We start from the raw sequence: 17659 nt of genomic DNA on the forward strand, positions 1-17659 counted from the left end.
TGGGGATATCCTGTATAAAAGAGGAAAGGATCAGATGCTTTTGAGATGTGTGGATGATGTTGAAGCCAGAAAAATACTTGAAGAGGTCCATGAGGGAATTTGCGGAACGCATGCCAATGGTTTCAATATGGCCAGAAAGATCATGAGACTCGGTTATTATTGGCTGACAATGGAAAGTGACTGCATCAATTTTGCCAGAAAATGCCACAAATGTCAAATCTACGGCGATAAAATTCATGTAGCCCCTTCACCCCTTCATGTCATGACTTCTCCGTGGCCTTTTTCTATGTGGGGCATGGATGTCATAGGGCCAATTTCTCCAAAAGCTTCAAATGGACATCGATTCATTTTAGTGGTTATCGATTACTTCACAAAATGGATTGAAGCCGCTTCGTTTGCCAATGTGACGAAGACTGCAGTGTGCAAGTTTTTGAAAAAGGAAATCATTTGCCGATATGGTTTGCCTGAAAGAATCATCTCAGATAGTGCCACGAATCTGAACAATAAGATGATGAAAGAAGTGTGCGAGCAGTTCCAAATAAAACGTCATAATTCCTCGTCCTATCGTCCAAAGATGAACGGGGCTGTTGAAGCAGCTAACAAGAACATTAAGAGGATCATTGGGAAAATGACTGAGACATATAAAGATTGGCACGAGAAACTTCCATTTGCTTTGTTTGCATATCGCACATCTGTGCGAACATCTACGGGAGCAACTCCTTTCTCTCTAGTCTATGGAATGGAAGCTGTGCTACCTATCGAGGTTGAGATCCCCTCTCTGCGAGTATTGATGGAATCAAAGTTAGAAGAAGCAGAATGGGTTCGAGCTCGATATGATCAGTTGAACCTCATTGAAGAAAAACGTCTAAGGGCAATTTGTCATGGGCAAATGTACCAAAAGAGAATAATCGCAGCCCATGACAAGAAGGTACGACCAAGAGAGTTCCATGAAGGAGAACTCGTTCTGAGAAAGATTCTCCCAATACAAAAAGACCTGCGAGGAAAATGGGCACCAAATTGGGAAGGACCATACGTTGTAAAAAAGGCATTCTCAGGAGGAGCTTTAATCCTTACCGAGATGGATGGGAAGAAGTTACCGAATCCGATGAATTCGGATGCGGTGAAGAAATATTATGCTTAAGATGAAAACCCGAAAAGGGCATCTTAAAAAAAAGGGCGAAAACCCGAAAAGGGCGTCTTGATTAGTACAAAAAGATTAGGATGAAAACCCAAGAGGGCGTCCTAATGAAACAAACCTGGCGGTCGAACGATAGGTCAAGTAGTGAGACTACAGTATTTGAAGCACTTCTGAAAGCTCGAAATTTTCTACGCAAGAAGCCATGCTCGAAAAGATTATTGATTGAGGAACGTGGAAGAGTTTATGTGTTGAATATCTAGAGCATTTATATCCGTTGAATACGACCTTTTCTTTCTTTTTGACATTTTTACTCTCATTGGTTAACTTTCTTTGTTTGCCACACTTGAAATAAAGGAATATGAGATATCCTTTGTGTCCCTACCTGACCATTTTCATGCATCTCATTATGTGTTTATTTAATGATAAATAGTGAAATGACATACTCTAAACAAAAGAAATGTCAAGCATTACCCGGATAAGAATTTGATAAGTGCAAGATCTTCAAAGCAAGAACAAAGTTTAACCAATGGCAAAAAGGGTGATATCTGAGAAACGTCGATTACTCGTAAAGCTCGAAGACAGGTATGAGGCCTGAAGAGAAGGTCGAGAATCAAAGCAATGAACGCAGATCCTCAACAATCATGGCGAAAATGACATACGACCAATATGCTTAAGGAGCACTGCATAATCATGTAGGCATAAAGGCATTTAAGACAAACATGTGCATATCATGATGACATCATGCATGGCATATACAGGTAATCCAGTAAAGCAAGAAATCTTGAATGAGAGTCGCACTGAATCAAAGGAAAAGATACCCGAGTTCTACCAAAGAACTGGTTTTGGTATTTTGATGTTTAATATTCATGCTTTCCAAGGAAAATCAACTCATATTGCAAGAAATGAGTTGAGCCTCAAGACACGTTGATGTATTTTTAAATTTTTAAAAAAAATCAACTCATATTGCGAGAAGTGAGTTGAGCCTCGGGGCACGCCGAGGTATTTTTAGTTTATGTTTTAAATTGACTCATATTGCGAGAGGTGAGTTAAGCCTTTTAATTTTTGTTTTTCAAAATCAACTCATATTGCGAGAAATGAGTTGAGCCTCAAGACACGTTGAGGTATTTTTAATTTTTTTTTAAAAAATCAACTCATATTGCGAGAAGTGAGTTGAGCCTGGGGGCACGCCGAGGTATTTTTAGTTTATGTTTTAAATTGACTCATATTGCGAGAGGTGAGTTAAGCCTTTTAATTTTTGTTTTTCAAAAATCAACTCATATTGCGAGAAATGAGTTGAGCCTGGGGGCACGCCGAGGTATTTTTAGTTTATGTTTTAAATTGACTCATATTGCGAGAGGTGAGTTAAGCCTTTTAATTTTTGTTTTTCAAAATCAACTCATATTGCGAGAAATGAGTTGAGCCTCAAGACACGTTGAGGTATTTTTAAATTTTTTAAAAAAAATCAACTCATATTGCGAGAAGTGAGTTGAGCCTCGGGGCACGCCGAGGTATTTTTAGTTTATGTTTTAAATTGACTCATATTGCGAGAGGTGAGTTAAGCCTTTTAATTTTTGTTTTTCAAAAATCAACTCATATTGCAAGAGGTGAGTTGAGCCTCGGCTCACATGCTGAGGTATTTTCAATTTATGTTTTTTTCAATCTATGCTTTTCAAAAATCAACTTATATTGCGAGAGGTGAGTTGAGCCTCAAGGCACGCTGAGGTATTTTCAATTTCTGCTTTACTAATTCTACTTTTCAAATCAACTCATATTGCAAGAGGTGAGTTGAGTCTCAGGCCACATGCTGAGGTCTTTTCAAATTCTGTTTTTAATTTTTGTTTTTTTAATTTCTGTGTTTCAAAAAAAATCAACTCATATTGCAAGAGGTGAGTTGAGCCTCAGGGCACGCTGAGATATTTTCAATTTCTACTTTCCAATTTCTGTTTTTCAAAAATCAACTCATATTGCGAGAGGTGAGTTGAGCCTTTTAATTTCTATTTTTCAAAAACCAACTCATATTGCGAGAGGTGAGTTGAGCCTTTTGTAAATTCTGTTTTCAAAAATCAACTTATATTGCGAGAAGTGAGTTGAGCCTTGGCTCACGTGCTGAGCTATTTTCAATTTCTATTTTTAATGTCTAGTTTTAAAGAGTCAATTCATATTGCGAGAAATGAGTTGAGCTCAGGATCACATGCCGAGTAAAGAATAAAGATTGGACAATTGAACAAAATTTAGTGCTTTTAAGTCTTTGCACTATCCTTGTTTCACAATGATGAGCAAAGAAGGGCAGTTGTAAGCACTAAATTTTTGTCCGACTAGAATTTGTGTTTAATTTTCAAAATTTCAAAAAAAAAAATTTTTAAAAATAAAAATTGCATTTTGACCCCTAAACTTTTCCTAAATTTCATTTTGACCCTTAAACTTTCTTTAAATTTCACTTAGACCCCTAAACTTTCATTAAATTTCATTTTAACCTTAAATTTTCTAAAAATTACATTTAGCCCCAGAAGTTTTGCTGCATTTGTGATTTGGTCATTCAGACAGGTTACGTGATTTGGGGCACCCACTTCCCAGATTTTCAGGCCACAAACATGGGTGGCTGCTCCTTCTTCACCCACCACCTGCAAAAAGGAAGCAAATATCAACTATAAAATGGGTTTAAAACCCCAAAATCAAACCCCTATGAATCAAAAAAAAGAGAGAAGAAAGTTTCGAAAAAAAGAAAAAGGAAGGAAAAGAGAAGAGAGAAGGAAGAGAGGAGGGGAAGAGGAGAGCCCAACCACAACCACCGAGGGCGGAGGAGATCGACGCAAGTGGCAGCGGCGGTGAAAGAGGCTAGAGCCGAAAGAGGGAAGAAGAAGAGAAGAAAGAAAAAAAAGAAAAAGGGGAAAGAAAAAAAATAAAAAATAATATATCGGGTCGACCCGACCCGGATTCAACCCGCGAACCGACCCAACAGACCCAGCAGTAGCAGGCCAGCCCAAAAAAAAACAAAGCAAAAAAAAGCAGCAAAAAAGAAGAAGAAAGAAGCAGAAAAAAAAGAAGAAGAAAGAAGCAGCCCACTTTGTGCAGCCCAGTAGCGCAGCAGGCCACTGCCCAGCCCAACAGCAGCTGACCCAGCAGACCAGCAGCAGATTCGGCCCAGCAGACTGTCCAGCAGGCCTAGGCCCAACGCCCAGCAAAAAAAAATAAGGAAAAAAAAGAAAAAGAAAAAGGAAAAGGGGGCTTTTGGTAATTTCTCATTTTTTTTTAAATTTAGTCCATTTATTTAAATATTATATTATTTCAATTAAATTAGCATTTTTTTAGATAGTTTTTAGAAATATTGTTACATTTATTTTACTTGTATTTTAAAAATAAAAAATATTTAATGCATAAGGCAACGAACCGATTTAATTTTAAGTCATCGAATTCATTGCTATGTTGGGTGAATATCAATGGCTTATGTTAAATACGGGACGCCCTTCTAAAAATCGAAAATATTCAAAATTCCTCGTATTTTAATAAAAATTCTCGTGTTTTATTAGGATCCCGATTAAAGATTAAATTGAATTGATTTAACACTAATTCGATGGTTTCATCGCCATATCGGGGTGAATATCATCGACTCGTGTTAAATACGGTATTTTTTTAAAGAAAAAAATCGTGTTTCAAAAATTTTCATGTCTTCAAAATTTCACGTGTTTCAAAATAATAATAATAAAATTTCCCGTGTTTTCAAAAATATATTCGTGTTTCTTTCTTTAAAAAAAATCCGTGTTTCAAAAATTCTCGTGAATAAAAAAATTTCGTGTTTTCAAAAATTCCCGTGTTTTAAAAAAAAATTTTCGTGTTTTCGTGTTTTAAAAAAAATTCTCGTGTTTCAAAAATTTTCGTGTTTTCAAAATTTTCATGTTTTCGTGTTTTCAAAAAATTCTCGTGTTTTTAAAAAAAATTCATGTTTTAAAAAAAATTCATGTTTTCAAAATTTTCGTGTTTTCAAAATTTTTTGTGTCAAAAAATTCTCATGTATCGAAAATTTCCTTGTTTTCAAAAAAATTCCGTGTTTTCAAAAAAATTTTCGTGTTTCAAAAATCTTCGTGTTTTCAAAAATTATTATTGTGTTTCGAAGTTCTCGTGTTTAAAAACAAAAAAAAAGTTTTCTCAAGTTTCAATCGGATCACAATTAAATATTAAATTGAACTTGTATTTTTGAAAATTAAGACAACGCGCGTTTAACGTGATACCAATTTTGGGCGTCGCGAGGGTGCTAATGCCTTCCTCGCGCGTAACCGACTCCCGAACCCTAATTTTCTCTGAATTTTCACGCAGACCTAAAATTACCTCTTTTTTAGGAAAATTTAAAAATAAATTTTTCTTCTAAAAAGAGAATTTATTAGGTGTCCGATCACACCTAAAAAAAGATCGGTGGCGACTCCTCTTTTGTAAATAAAATTTGAAACTTTGTTTTTAATTTTTCAATAATCATTTCAACTAGCGCCTATTGCCAAATTTTTAGGTCGCTACAATAGTGAACACGATATTTAAACGACATCCGTTATTTTTTTTGGAATAAAATCAAGCGATCCAAGTTGGATAAATATTAATTCACAATGCGATGACATGAAATAAAAATGCAATAATGGGCATGGAATAATAATACATGAATAAAATATTACACAAGTGAATAACAATAATATGAAAATACAAATACCGAATCATAGTACATGCAATGGCAATAATCCTACAATATTTAAATGATAACATCGATAAATAAGGACCAATGAAATAAATGATAAAAAGGTATAAAACAAATTAAAATAAATAAAGTGTGAACAAATTTTAGAATGATAATAAATGAGTTTAAAATAAGTAATGTAAAAAAGTATTTTAAAATCCATAACCACACAAAGTAGAATTTAAAAAAAATGAATAATTTTAAAATAGATAATATGTATATATAAAAGGTGTAAAATAATATGTAAAAAAAAGCTAAAATAAATAATAATAAAATCATTTGAAATAAGTAAAATGGGTTTAAAATAAGGTATATAAAATAATTTTAAAATAAGTAATATATAAGTTAATTTAAAATGTTATATAACAAGTTTAAAAAATATATAATATGTAAAAGAATTAAAAAAAGACAATATAAATATATTTTATAATAATAACAGTTCAAAGGTAATAAAAAAAAGGTTGTTTGAAATATATAATGTACAATAACTTAAAAATAAACAATACAAAATAATTTAAAATAAATATATAACAAAATGATTTTTAAAATAACTATAAATATATAAAAAGGCTTGAAGTAAACTATATGTATACATATATATAATAGGTAAGGAATATAAAATAAATAATACATATAAAATAGATCAAGATAAAATATATATGCATAAAGCAAGTTAAAATAAATAATAAGAATTTAAACAAATAGTACATTAAAATAAGTAAGAATAGATGTAAAGTAAATAATATATAAAATATTTGAAATAACATATAAACAAAATGTTTTTTTTTAAAAAGAAGTTAATAAATGGATTAAATAGATTTAGGACATGGTTAAAAACAAGTTAAAATTCGGGGTACAAAATTATAAATACTGGAAAGTTAATCAGGGATCTAAAATAAACGCGCCAAAACTAGCGGGGACTAGATGAAAAAAATCCCCTAAATGCTCTGCGCGCGTTTACCCTGACAGCACTGTAGCGACGTAAAAATTTCCTTTCGGTCGCTAATTGGGGTATTTGATCGAAAGTTTAAAGACCGAGGTTTGATTTTAAAAAGGGAGTCGCCACCGATCTTTTTCTAGGTGTGATCGGACACCTAATAAATCATCTTTATAGGAAAGAAAATTTATTTTTGAACAAAAATGAAGGCCGAATTTAGGTCTACGTCAAAAATCCAGAGAAAAATAGGGTTCGGGAGTCGGTTACGCATGAGAAAGGTATTAGCACCCTCACGACACCCAAAATCGGTATCTTTATTAAACACGTGTTGTCTTGATTTTCACAAATACGAATTCAATTTGACATTTAACTGTGATCCGATGAAAACACGAGAATTTTTACAATCTCAATTTCTTTTGAGAAGGACGTTCCATTTTTAACACAAGCCGATTGATATTCACCCAACATAGCGATGAAACCGATAACTTAATGTTAAATCGGTACATTGCTTTTTTTTTTTTTGAAGTTGATTAGAAAATATAAAAAGTATCATTTGCGATAGGAAATTGTAAACAATGCAAGTGATGATACAATTAATGAAAAACATTGAAATATAATATTAGCATAAAAATAACAATAATATTCACAATAAAAATAACGTTCTAATATAATAAAAGGAATGGTATTCGTGGTAATGGTAAAAAATAATATGCACATGAAAATTACACACGTATATATGTATGTTAATGATGATGATAATGACAATAAAAATATTATGTAATATGTGTAAACGAACTTATAATTTAAGTAAAAAATGATAAAATAATAATGGAATAAATATAGATACGTATTATGTGAAACAAAACAATGATACAAGATAAAAATAATAATAATAGTAATAATAAAAATAATAAAAATAAAAGTTATATTAATGATACATTATATTATGATAGTGAAGTAATAACAATAGCGATAATGATAATAATAATTAATAAGTTAAAATAATTAGTAATAAAGTAATAAAGAAATAAACATAAAAAGGGAGGTGTATAATATAATAATAATATTAAAATAAGGTAATTAAAAATACTATTATATAAATACATATACATATATATATACATAACAAAAATATTCACTATATTAACAATGATGATAATAATAGTAATAATATTAAAAAGAGGAACAATAAAATATAATAAAAATAATAAAGTAATTAAAAATAATACTATATATATATATATACATGTACATAAAAAATATATACTACTATATAATAATAATAATAATAATATTGAAATACGAAAAAACAAATACAATAAAAATATTGAAATGAAGTAATACAAAGGATAAAACTATGTACGAATATATATATACATAATAATATTAAGAATACGAATATAATATAGTATTAAAAATACGTGCATAATATAGTTATTAAAGATATATACATATATATAATAGAACATATACTAACGATAATGATAATTATAATAATAATAATAATAATAACAAAAAGATGTATATACACCAAATAATACACAATAATATTAAAATAAAATAATAAGTGATAATAGTGAAAATAATAGGTATAATAATAAGTATAATGATGTATGAAAATAATGCTATATATATAAAAGTATATATATACTCATATAATAACATGTATGTACTAGTATTAACAATAAATATAATAGAGATAAAAATAGATATAATAATAATACGTACATAATATGGTATTAAAAATTTATATTATAAATATATAAAACACAGTATTTGTATACGTACATAAGATGATATAAAAAAATACATACATGGAATAGTATAAGAAACATATACAACTAATAACATTAAAGACATATACATAATAATATATATATAACATACTATTAAAAGGATACGTATACGTAATATATATAAAAAATGTATACATAATATAGTACTAAAATATTTACATAGTATATACATATTAGAAATAATAATAATGTTAGAAACACCTATTAATAATGCTACATAAATATATATACATATATAACTAAACTTATACTACTATTAATAATAATAATAAGAATAATATAAATAATAGTAAATATAATGAGATTAATTTAATAATAAAGAAATGAAAATAAACCAAAAGGACTAAAATTGAATGAAGGACAAAATTCTGGGGCAGATTTAAAAAGGAAATAAAGAGGAAGGGGCTTATTAGAACGCGCACAAAACTGTAGAGGACCAAAAGCACAATATTCCCAAGTCCTTGAAACTACGTCATATCAGCGAGGATTCATTTGAATTTCAAACGAAATTATGGGGTCGATTTTAAAAATTACAGGAACTTAATTGCAAAATAATGAAAAAGCGGAAGGGCCGAAAGCGCAAATAGCCCTTCTGCACAAAAACACGCGGATCCTAGCGGGCAGGGTCGGGTCAACCCGATCCATGATGAAACAACGCCGTTTCAGTGCTTAAGTGTAGGGCCTAAAACAACGTCGTTCCAAACCCCTATAAAAGTTAAAAATTTTTGAAAACTAAATCATTTCTGCGTGTTGAGGGAAAAAAAAAGGGAGAGAGAGGTTTGTTTTCTCTGGACCAAGTCCAGAATCCGGCCCGGAAGGCCACTATCGCCGTCGCATCTCTGTCGCCAGCGGCCACCGTACACGGTGGCCGAAAATCGCAAAGGTAAGATTTTTTTTTAAAATCTTCTTTTTTTATTTTTATAATATATGTATATGTATAAGTAGAAAAGAAAAAATATATATATATAAAAAGAAGAATGAGACCGATTCAAAATAAATTAAAAAGTCACCTTTGATTTTTTATTTTGATTTTCGCTTTTGGGATATCTGTTTTGGTGTTGTTCTTGTATTTTTCTTCCTTCAGATCACTGCTTGTGTATATATTGAAATTATTTTTGTATTGATTCCAAGATCCAACCCCTTTTACATGATTTTTTGAATGGCTTTTATAGCCATCTTTTACAAGTTTTTTTTTCTATTATTTACTGCCTTTTCATTTTAATTCCTTGCAGGTGCAGAGGGATGGTGACCACAGTGGTGGTGGCAGAGGGTGGTTGGCAAGTGGGCAGGTGGTTCGGCGCCGAATGTTAGGGGGGCTAGGGTTAATTGATTTTGTTGCCTTTTTTGTTGGTTTGGGCTAGGGTTAATCAATTACGCTGATACAATTGGGTTTTGGGTTGGGTTTTGGGTTGGGTTTTGGGTTTAATGTAAATGGGTTTTGGGGTTCGGTGTAAATGGGTCATGGGGTTTAGTGTAAATGGGTCATGGAGCAAAATTGGGCTATAACAGCTGCCCCTCTTTACTCATTATCGTATAACGAGAACAAAGTTGTTGTCGTGTAACGAGAATAGAGTAAAGACTTTTAGGAAAGACCAATTTTGCCTTGCCTCGTCGAGCTTTGACCTCTTTGGCACTTCTCTTCTTCAGTAGTCTCTTTCCAGTCCACCGCATCTTGTAGCTTTGGTTCCATCCACTGCATCTTCTGATATGTGCCTTGTAGCTTCAATCTACTCCAATGTAACTTCAAGGATATGAAATTTGTGGCTTTGATCTGCTTCACTGTAACTTCAGAAAGGTGAGATCTACAACTTCAATTTGCTCTTCTATCGCTTCAGTGAGATAAGGTTTGTGGTCTTTTCTTCTGCGACTTCAGAAAGGTAAGATCTGATATCCTCGATCAGCTCCACTACAACTTCAGGGATACTAAATCTGGTGTCTTCAATCGGTTCCAATCTTTATTATTTACTCGGCATGTGATCCTGAGCTCAACTCATTTCTCGCAATATGAATTGACTCTTTAAAACAGACATTAAAACAAAAATTGAAAATAGCTCAGCACGTGAGCCAAGGCTCAACTCACCTCTCGCAATATGAGTTGATTTTTGAAGACTATAAATTGAAAAAACAGAAATTGAAAATACCTCAGTGTGTCCTGAGGCTCAACTCACCTCTCGCAATATGAGTTGATTTTTGAAAAATATAGATTGAAAAAATAGAAATTGAAAATACCTCAGTGTGTCCTGAGGCTCAACTCACCTCTCGCAATATGAGTTGATTTTTGAAAAATATAGATTGAAAAAAATAGAAATTAAAAATACCCTAGCGTGTCCTGAGGCTCAACTCACCTCTCGCAATATCAGTTGATTTTTTTGAGAAGCAGAAATTGAAAAGCAGAAGTTGAAAATACCTCAGCGTGCCCTGAGGCTCAACTCACCTTTCGCAATATCAGTTGATTTTTGACAAACAGAAATTGAAATTACCTCGGCGTGTCCTGAGGCTCAACTCACCTCTCGCCATATGAGTTGATTTTTGAAAATAGAAATAAAAACTTCAGAATACCAAAACATGTCATCTGGTGGAACTCAGACGACTTTTCCTTTGATTCAGTACAGCTATCATCACATCCTCTTGCTCTACTGGAGTACCTGTATATGTCATGCATGATGTTATCTTGAAATGCACATGTTTGTCTTAAATGTCTTTATGCCTACATGATTATGCTATGCGCCTTAGGCATGTTTTGTCGTATGTCCTTTTTCGTCACGATTTTCGTGATGATCTGTATTCATTACTTCGACTCTTGACTTTCTCTTTTAGGCCCTGTACTTGTCCTCAAGTTTTACAAGTAACCTGCGTTTCTCAAATATTACTCTTTTACCCTCGGTTGAACTTTGTCCTTGCTTTGAGGCTCTTGTACTTATCAAATTCTTATCCAGGCAACGCTCAACATTTTTTTTGTCCAGAGTATGTCATTTCACTATTTATTATTTAAATAAACCACATAATGAGATGCATGAGAATAGTCAGGTAGGGACAAAAAGGATACCTCACATTTATTTATTTCAAAGGTAACAAACAAAGAAAGTTAACCAATGATAGTAAAAAATTGTCATAAAGAGAAAAGGGATCGCATTCAACGGATACAAATGCTTTAGATATTCAACGCATGAACTTTTCCACATTCTTCAATTAAGAATCTTTTCGAGCATGGCTTCTTGCGTAGAAGATTTCGAGCTGCTGACAATGTTTCAAATACTATAGTCTTGCTGTTTGACCCACCGTTCAACCGCCTTGCCTGGGTTTGCTTCATTAGGACACCGTTTCAGGTTTTCATCCTAATCTTTTGTGTTAATCAAGACGCTCTTTTCGGGTTTTCACCTTGATCCCCCCTTTTTTTTAGGCATAATATTTCTTCACAGCATCTGAATTCACTGGATTAGGTAACTCCTTCCCATCCATCTCATTGAGAATCAAAGCTCCACCCGAGAATGCCTTCTTTACGACATATGGTCCTTCCCAATTTGGTGCCCATTTTCCTCGGAAGTCTTTTTGTATTGGGAGAATCTTTCTCAGCACGAGTTCTCCTTCGTGGAATGCTCTTGGCCGTACTTTCTTGTCATGGGCCGCGATCATTCTCTTCTGGTACATCTGTCCGTGACAAATTGCCTTTAAACGTTTTTCCTCAATGAGGTTTAACTGGTCATATCGAGCTCGAACCTATTCTGCTTCCTCTAGTTTCGACTCCATTAAGACTCGTAGAGAGGGGATCTCAACTTCGATAGGTAGCACAGCTTCCATTCCATAGACCAGAGAGAAAAGAGTTGCTCCCGTAGATGTTCGCACAGATGTGCGATATGCATACAAAGCAAATGACAGCTTTTCGTGCCAACCTTTATATGTCTCGGTCATTTTCCCAATAATCTTCTTAATATTCTTGTTGGCCGCTTCAACAGCTCCGTTCATTTTCGGGCCATAGGGTGATGAGTTATGATGCTTTATTTGAAATTGCTCACACACTTCCTTTATCATCTTGTTATTCAGATTCAATGCGTTATTTGAAATGATTCTTTCAGGTAAACCATATCGACAAATGATTTCCTTTTTCAAAAACCTGCAAACTGCAGTTTTCGTCACATTGGCAAACGAAGCGGCTTCTATCCATTTTGTGAAGTAATCAATAACCACAAAAATAAATCGGTGTCTATTAGATGCTTTTGGGGAAACTGACCCTATAACATCCATGCCCCACATAGAAAAAGGCCACGGAGAAGTTATGACGTGAAGGGGCGAAGGGGCTGCATGAATTTTATCACCATAAATTTGACATTTGTGGCATTTTCGTGCAAAACTGATGCAATCACTTTCCATCGTCAACTAGTAATAACCGAGACTTATAATCTTCCTGGCCATAGTGAAACCATTGGCATGTGTCTCATAGATTCCCTCATGGACATCTTCAAGTATTTTTCTGGCTTCAACAGTATCTACGCATCTCAAGAGCACTTGATCTTTTCCTTTTTTGTATAAAATGTCCCCATCAAGAACAAATCTTACTGCCATTCTTCTGATTGTTCTTTTATCATTCTCATTTGCTTGTTCGGGATACTTTTGATTCTTGACATACTTCTGATTGCTGGTTTTTTCTCAATGCTGAAGCAATGTGCAAGGACTTCATATATGCTCATTTGCAGAGGCATTATTTCTATTTCTCTATTTGCTTTAAACATTGAAGCCAAAGTGGCCAGGGCATCAGCCAATTGGTTTTCTTCTCGTAGGAAGTAATTAAAAGTTATTTCTTTGAATTCCTTAATCAGTCCTGCCACTAGATCGCTGTATTTGGCTAATTTCGAATCTCCCACTTCCCAATCTCCACAGATTTGGTATATCACCAACGCTGAGTCCCCGTACACCTCTAAGATTTTGACGTTTCGTTCAATAGCTGCACGAAGTCCCATGATACAGGCCTCATATTCCGCAATGTTATTGGTACAGAAGAAATTCAGCCTGGCAGTGAATGGATAATGGTTCCCATCTGTTGATACTAAGACTGCTCCAATCCCATGCCCCAATGTATTCGATGCACCATCAAAGCTCATCTTCCATGACTTCTCTTTTGATGACTCGCACTCTTTTTCTGTAATGCAAATCAAATCTTCATCTGGGAAATTGAATCTCAATGGCTCGTATTCCTCCGTTGTTCGAGTGGCTAAGAAATCAACTATTTCACTCCCTTTTATTGACTTTTGGCTCACATAGACGATGTCGTATTCTGATAGTAGGATCTGCCATCGTGCCATTCTTCCTAGGAGTGCAGGTGATTCCATCATGTACTTTATTGGGTCCAGCTTTGAAATTAACCATATCATATGATACAACATATATTGTCTGAGCCTCCAAACTACCCAAACCAAAGCACAACAGAATTTTTCAATTGATGAGTACTTTGACTCATACTCTGTGAACTTTTTGCTAATATAATAAATCGCCTTTTCTTTTTTCCTGACTCATCATGTTGCCCCAGTACGCAGCCCATTGAATTCTCGAACACAGTCAGATACAATATTAACGGTCTTCCTAGAGTTGGCGGTACCAGCACCGGGGGACTAGACAAATATTGTTTTATCTTGTCAAAAGCCACTTGGCATTCTTCGTTCCATTCTCCCGGATTATGTTTTCGAATGAGTCGAAAAATTGGGTCAACTGATTGGTAAGTTGAGCAATGAACCGAGCGATGTAGTTTAACCTCCCTAAAAATCCTCTTACTTCTTTTTACGTGCGCGGAGGTGGTAGTTCTTGTATGGCATTTATCTTATCTGGATCAACTTCAATGCCTCTCTCGCTGACAATGAAGCCTAGCAATTTTCCCGAGGTAGCCCCAAACGTACATTTGGTTGGATTAAGTTTTAGCTGCAATTTTCTCAATCTTTCGAACAACTTCTTGAGGTTCTCAATATGCTCTCTTTCTCCCTTAGATTTGGCGATCATATCATCGACGTAGACTTCTATTTCTTTGTGCATCATGTCATGAAACAACATCACCATGGCCCTCTGATATGTTGCCCCAGCGTTCTTTAATCAGAACGACATCACCTAATAACAGAATGTTCCCCACATCGTTATGAAAGTAGTTTTCTCCATATCCTCAGGAGCCATCTTTATCTGATTATAACCTGAGAATCCATCCATGAACAAAAACAATGAACGTTTGTCGGTGTTATCCACCAATGTGTCGATGTTTGCAAAGGAAAATTATTTTTAGGACTTGCTAGATTCAAATTGCGATAATCCACACACATTCGTGCTTTGCCGTCTTTCTTCGGTACTGGGACTATGTTAGCTACTCATTGTGGATACTTGGAGACTTGTAGGAAACCAGCATCGAATTGTTTCTTGACTTCTTCTTTTATCTTCAACAGCATTTCGGGTCTCATTCGTCTTAGCTTCTGTTGAATGGGTTTGCATTCTGGTTTCAGAGGGAGTCTATGGACCACTACATCCTCATCCAATCCTGGCATGTCCTGATATGACCATGCAAATACATCTTTGTACTCATAAAGCAAAGTGATCAAATCATGTTTGGTGTTATCTGAAATGGAGGTCCCAATCTTCACTTCTTGCCTCTTTTCTTTATTTCCTAAGTTTACTATCTCAATAGATTCTTGATGAAGTAGAATCTGTTTATCTACTTGTTCTACCATTCTTAGTAAGTTAAGAGACGAGACATAGTCTTCAACATTTTCCTCAGCTTCGAACTATCCTAAACAAATAGCCTTCTCGAAATCGATTTCAAGATTTGTAACGGGTTTGTTCATATCGTTGGTATCTGAGCACCTGAAAGTTGAATGAAAAAGAAAACTATAAAGGAACATCAAAGCATTGGGACCAACAAGCATGGTATGATGTGAGATATATGCAATGACAGGCTGTGAGAAGAGGGAAAAAATTATGAATTTAATGAGAATGAAAAGACCATGACAAAATGCATCTCCATTAATGTTCATTTAAATGATAAAGAGCAAATCATAAGCTCTTACAAAAGAATCCCTACTATTACTTAGAGGCACACAAAAAGAAGAGTGTTAACATTGAGCATTACTCTAGAGAAGACTTAGAAACTATAAGGAGATCCACAGGAGTCCAATTGTTCAAAACAAATCCAGAAGGACAAGGGCGTATCATTGAAACATCTTTAATTGCATCATTTCCTTTGTCAATGACATTTATACTGACATTCTAAAGACCCCTTTCAATTAATAACAGCGTGCTTCGTGGATTATCTTGCCCGGGGTATATCATTCCTGCAGATGTAAATGTTTTTGATAAAGGAGAGTACGTTATGGGCTCCCATTCTAATTCTCAGCCTAAGACTCTTACAATCCGCCTTTCTCGATCTTTCAGCGACTGTTTCCTTCTCTATCGTATTTCTGGCTGGAACCCCAAACCGTATCAGGCCTTGTGGTGTACTGGCTTTAAAGCCCTGACTATTCCTTGCAAATACCTTCCTAAACCCTTCCTTGCTTGGGCTCCTTTTCTCACAGTCATCTTAACGCCCAATCTGGTATTCCTTAACAGTTTTGGTACCGGAATTCTATTTCTCTCAGTGATAAAAGTGGCATTGACAAATTCAAAAGATCAGAAGGAACATTCTATTGCATCTTTGCTCACTTCCAGGTACGGTGCATCGGTAAAGATAGATGCGACAATGTCTTCTTCTCCTTCGATAGTGACCAAATAGCCACCTATGATAAACTTCACTTTTTGATGGAGAGAGGACAGAACTGCTCCAGTAGAATGGATCCAGGGCCTTCCCAAAAGGCAGTTATACGAGGGTGTGATGTCCATGACTTGGAACTCAGCATTATAAATGTAAGGACCCACTTCTAGAGGGATCTCAATCTTTCCCATGACTTCACGCATTGTCCCATCGAATGCCCTTATTGTGGAATGACAGGGCCTTAAATAGGACAAATCTATCGGAATTCTAGAAAGCGTGGCCAAAGGCATGACGTTGAGTGTTGTCCCATTATCAATGAGCACGTTCGATATTATATAGCCCTTGTAATGAGTCGTAATATGCAGTGCTTTCACTGAGCCTCTACCATTTGGCGGTATCTCATCATCACTAAAAGAGTTAAAATTGTCAACGTTTAGATTATTCACCGACCTATCAAGCTTCTCAACAAATATGTTGTTTGCTACGTAAGCTTGATTTAACACCTTCAGCAAAACGTTTCGGTGTGGCTCTGAATTTAACAGTAGAGATAAAATCGAGATTCATGCTGGTTGCTTCTTCAATTGTTCCACCATATTGTATTCACTGTGCTTGATAAATTTCAAGAAATCCTGTGCTTCCTCCTCATCAACAGGCTTTTTAGTTTCTTGCACGGGTGAAGTTTCCTGCTCAACTTCGGCCTCGTACATCACTGCCTTTCCTTTTTGCTTTCAGTCACTGTTCTTCTTTATCGGCTCAATCTCTTTAGAATAACACTGCCTACTGCGGGTAAAATGGCCTACCTCCCCGAAATCTCCAGTTGTGGCTTCGGATTTTTTACCTTCAAGTGTGACGATGTTGATGTCGTATTTCCACGGTATCGCCTTGTCGTCCTTGTAAGGGAAAGGAGATGGTATTTCAATGATCATCTTTGGTTTCACCAGTTCCTTCCTTGGCATCATATGAATTAACTCCTATATTTGTTGAAGATCTCATCCCTTGTTGTCTATCATGTCTTGAAGTAACTTCTAAATTCCTCACAAGACTGAATGTCATGCCCTTCAATATCATGGAAGTCACAAAAACATTGACCTTTTATACTTCCTTCTTTAAAGATTCTGTAAGGGCGACAGAATAACCCCTTTTCAACCACCACCTTCCATATCTTCTGTAAATGTGTCTTTACTTCAGAAACGCAGCTTTTGGTTCGCCACTTGTCTTCTTCAGTTATCGCGCTCACGTTCTCTTCATTATGGTTAGGGAGCGGATTTCCAGTTGTATTGCTAGTACCATAAAATCGTAAGATGCCTGCATCGATAAGAACTTGAACCCTCCTTTTAAAGGCTAGACAAATTTTCTA

The sequence above is a fragment of the Gossypium hirsutum genome, chromosome A09 (genome assembly GCF_007990345.1).
Source record: "Gossypium hirsutum isolate 1008001.06 chromosome A09, Gossypium_hirsutum_v2.1, whole genome shotgun sequence".
In the NCBI taxonomy this organism is placed as follows: Eukaryota; Viridiplantae; Streptophyta; class Magnoliopsida; order Malvales; family Malvaceae; genus Gossypium; species Gossypium hirsutum.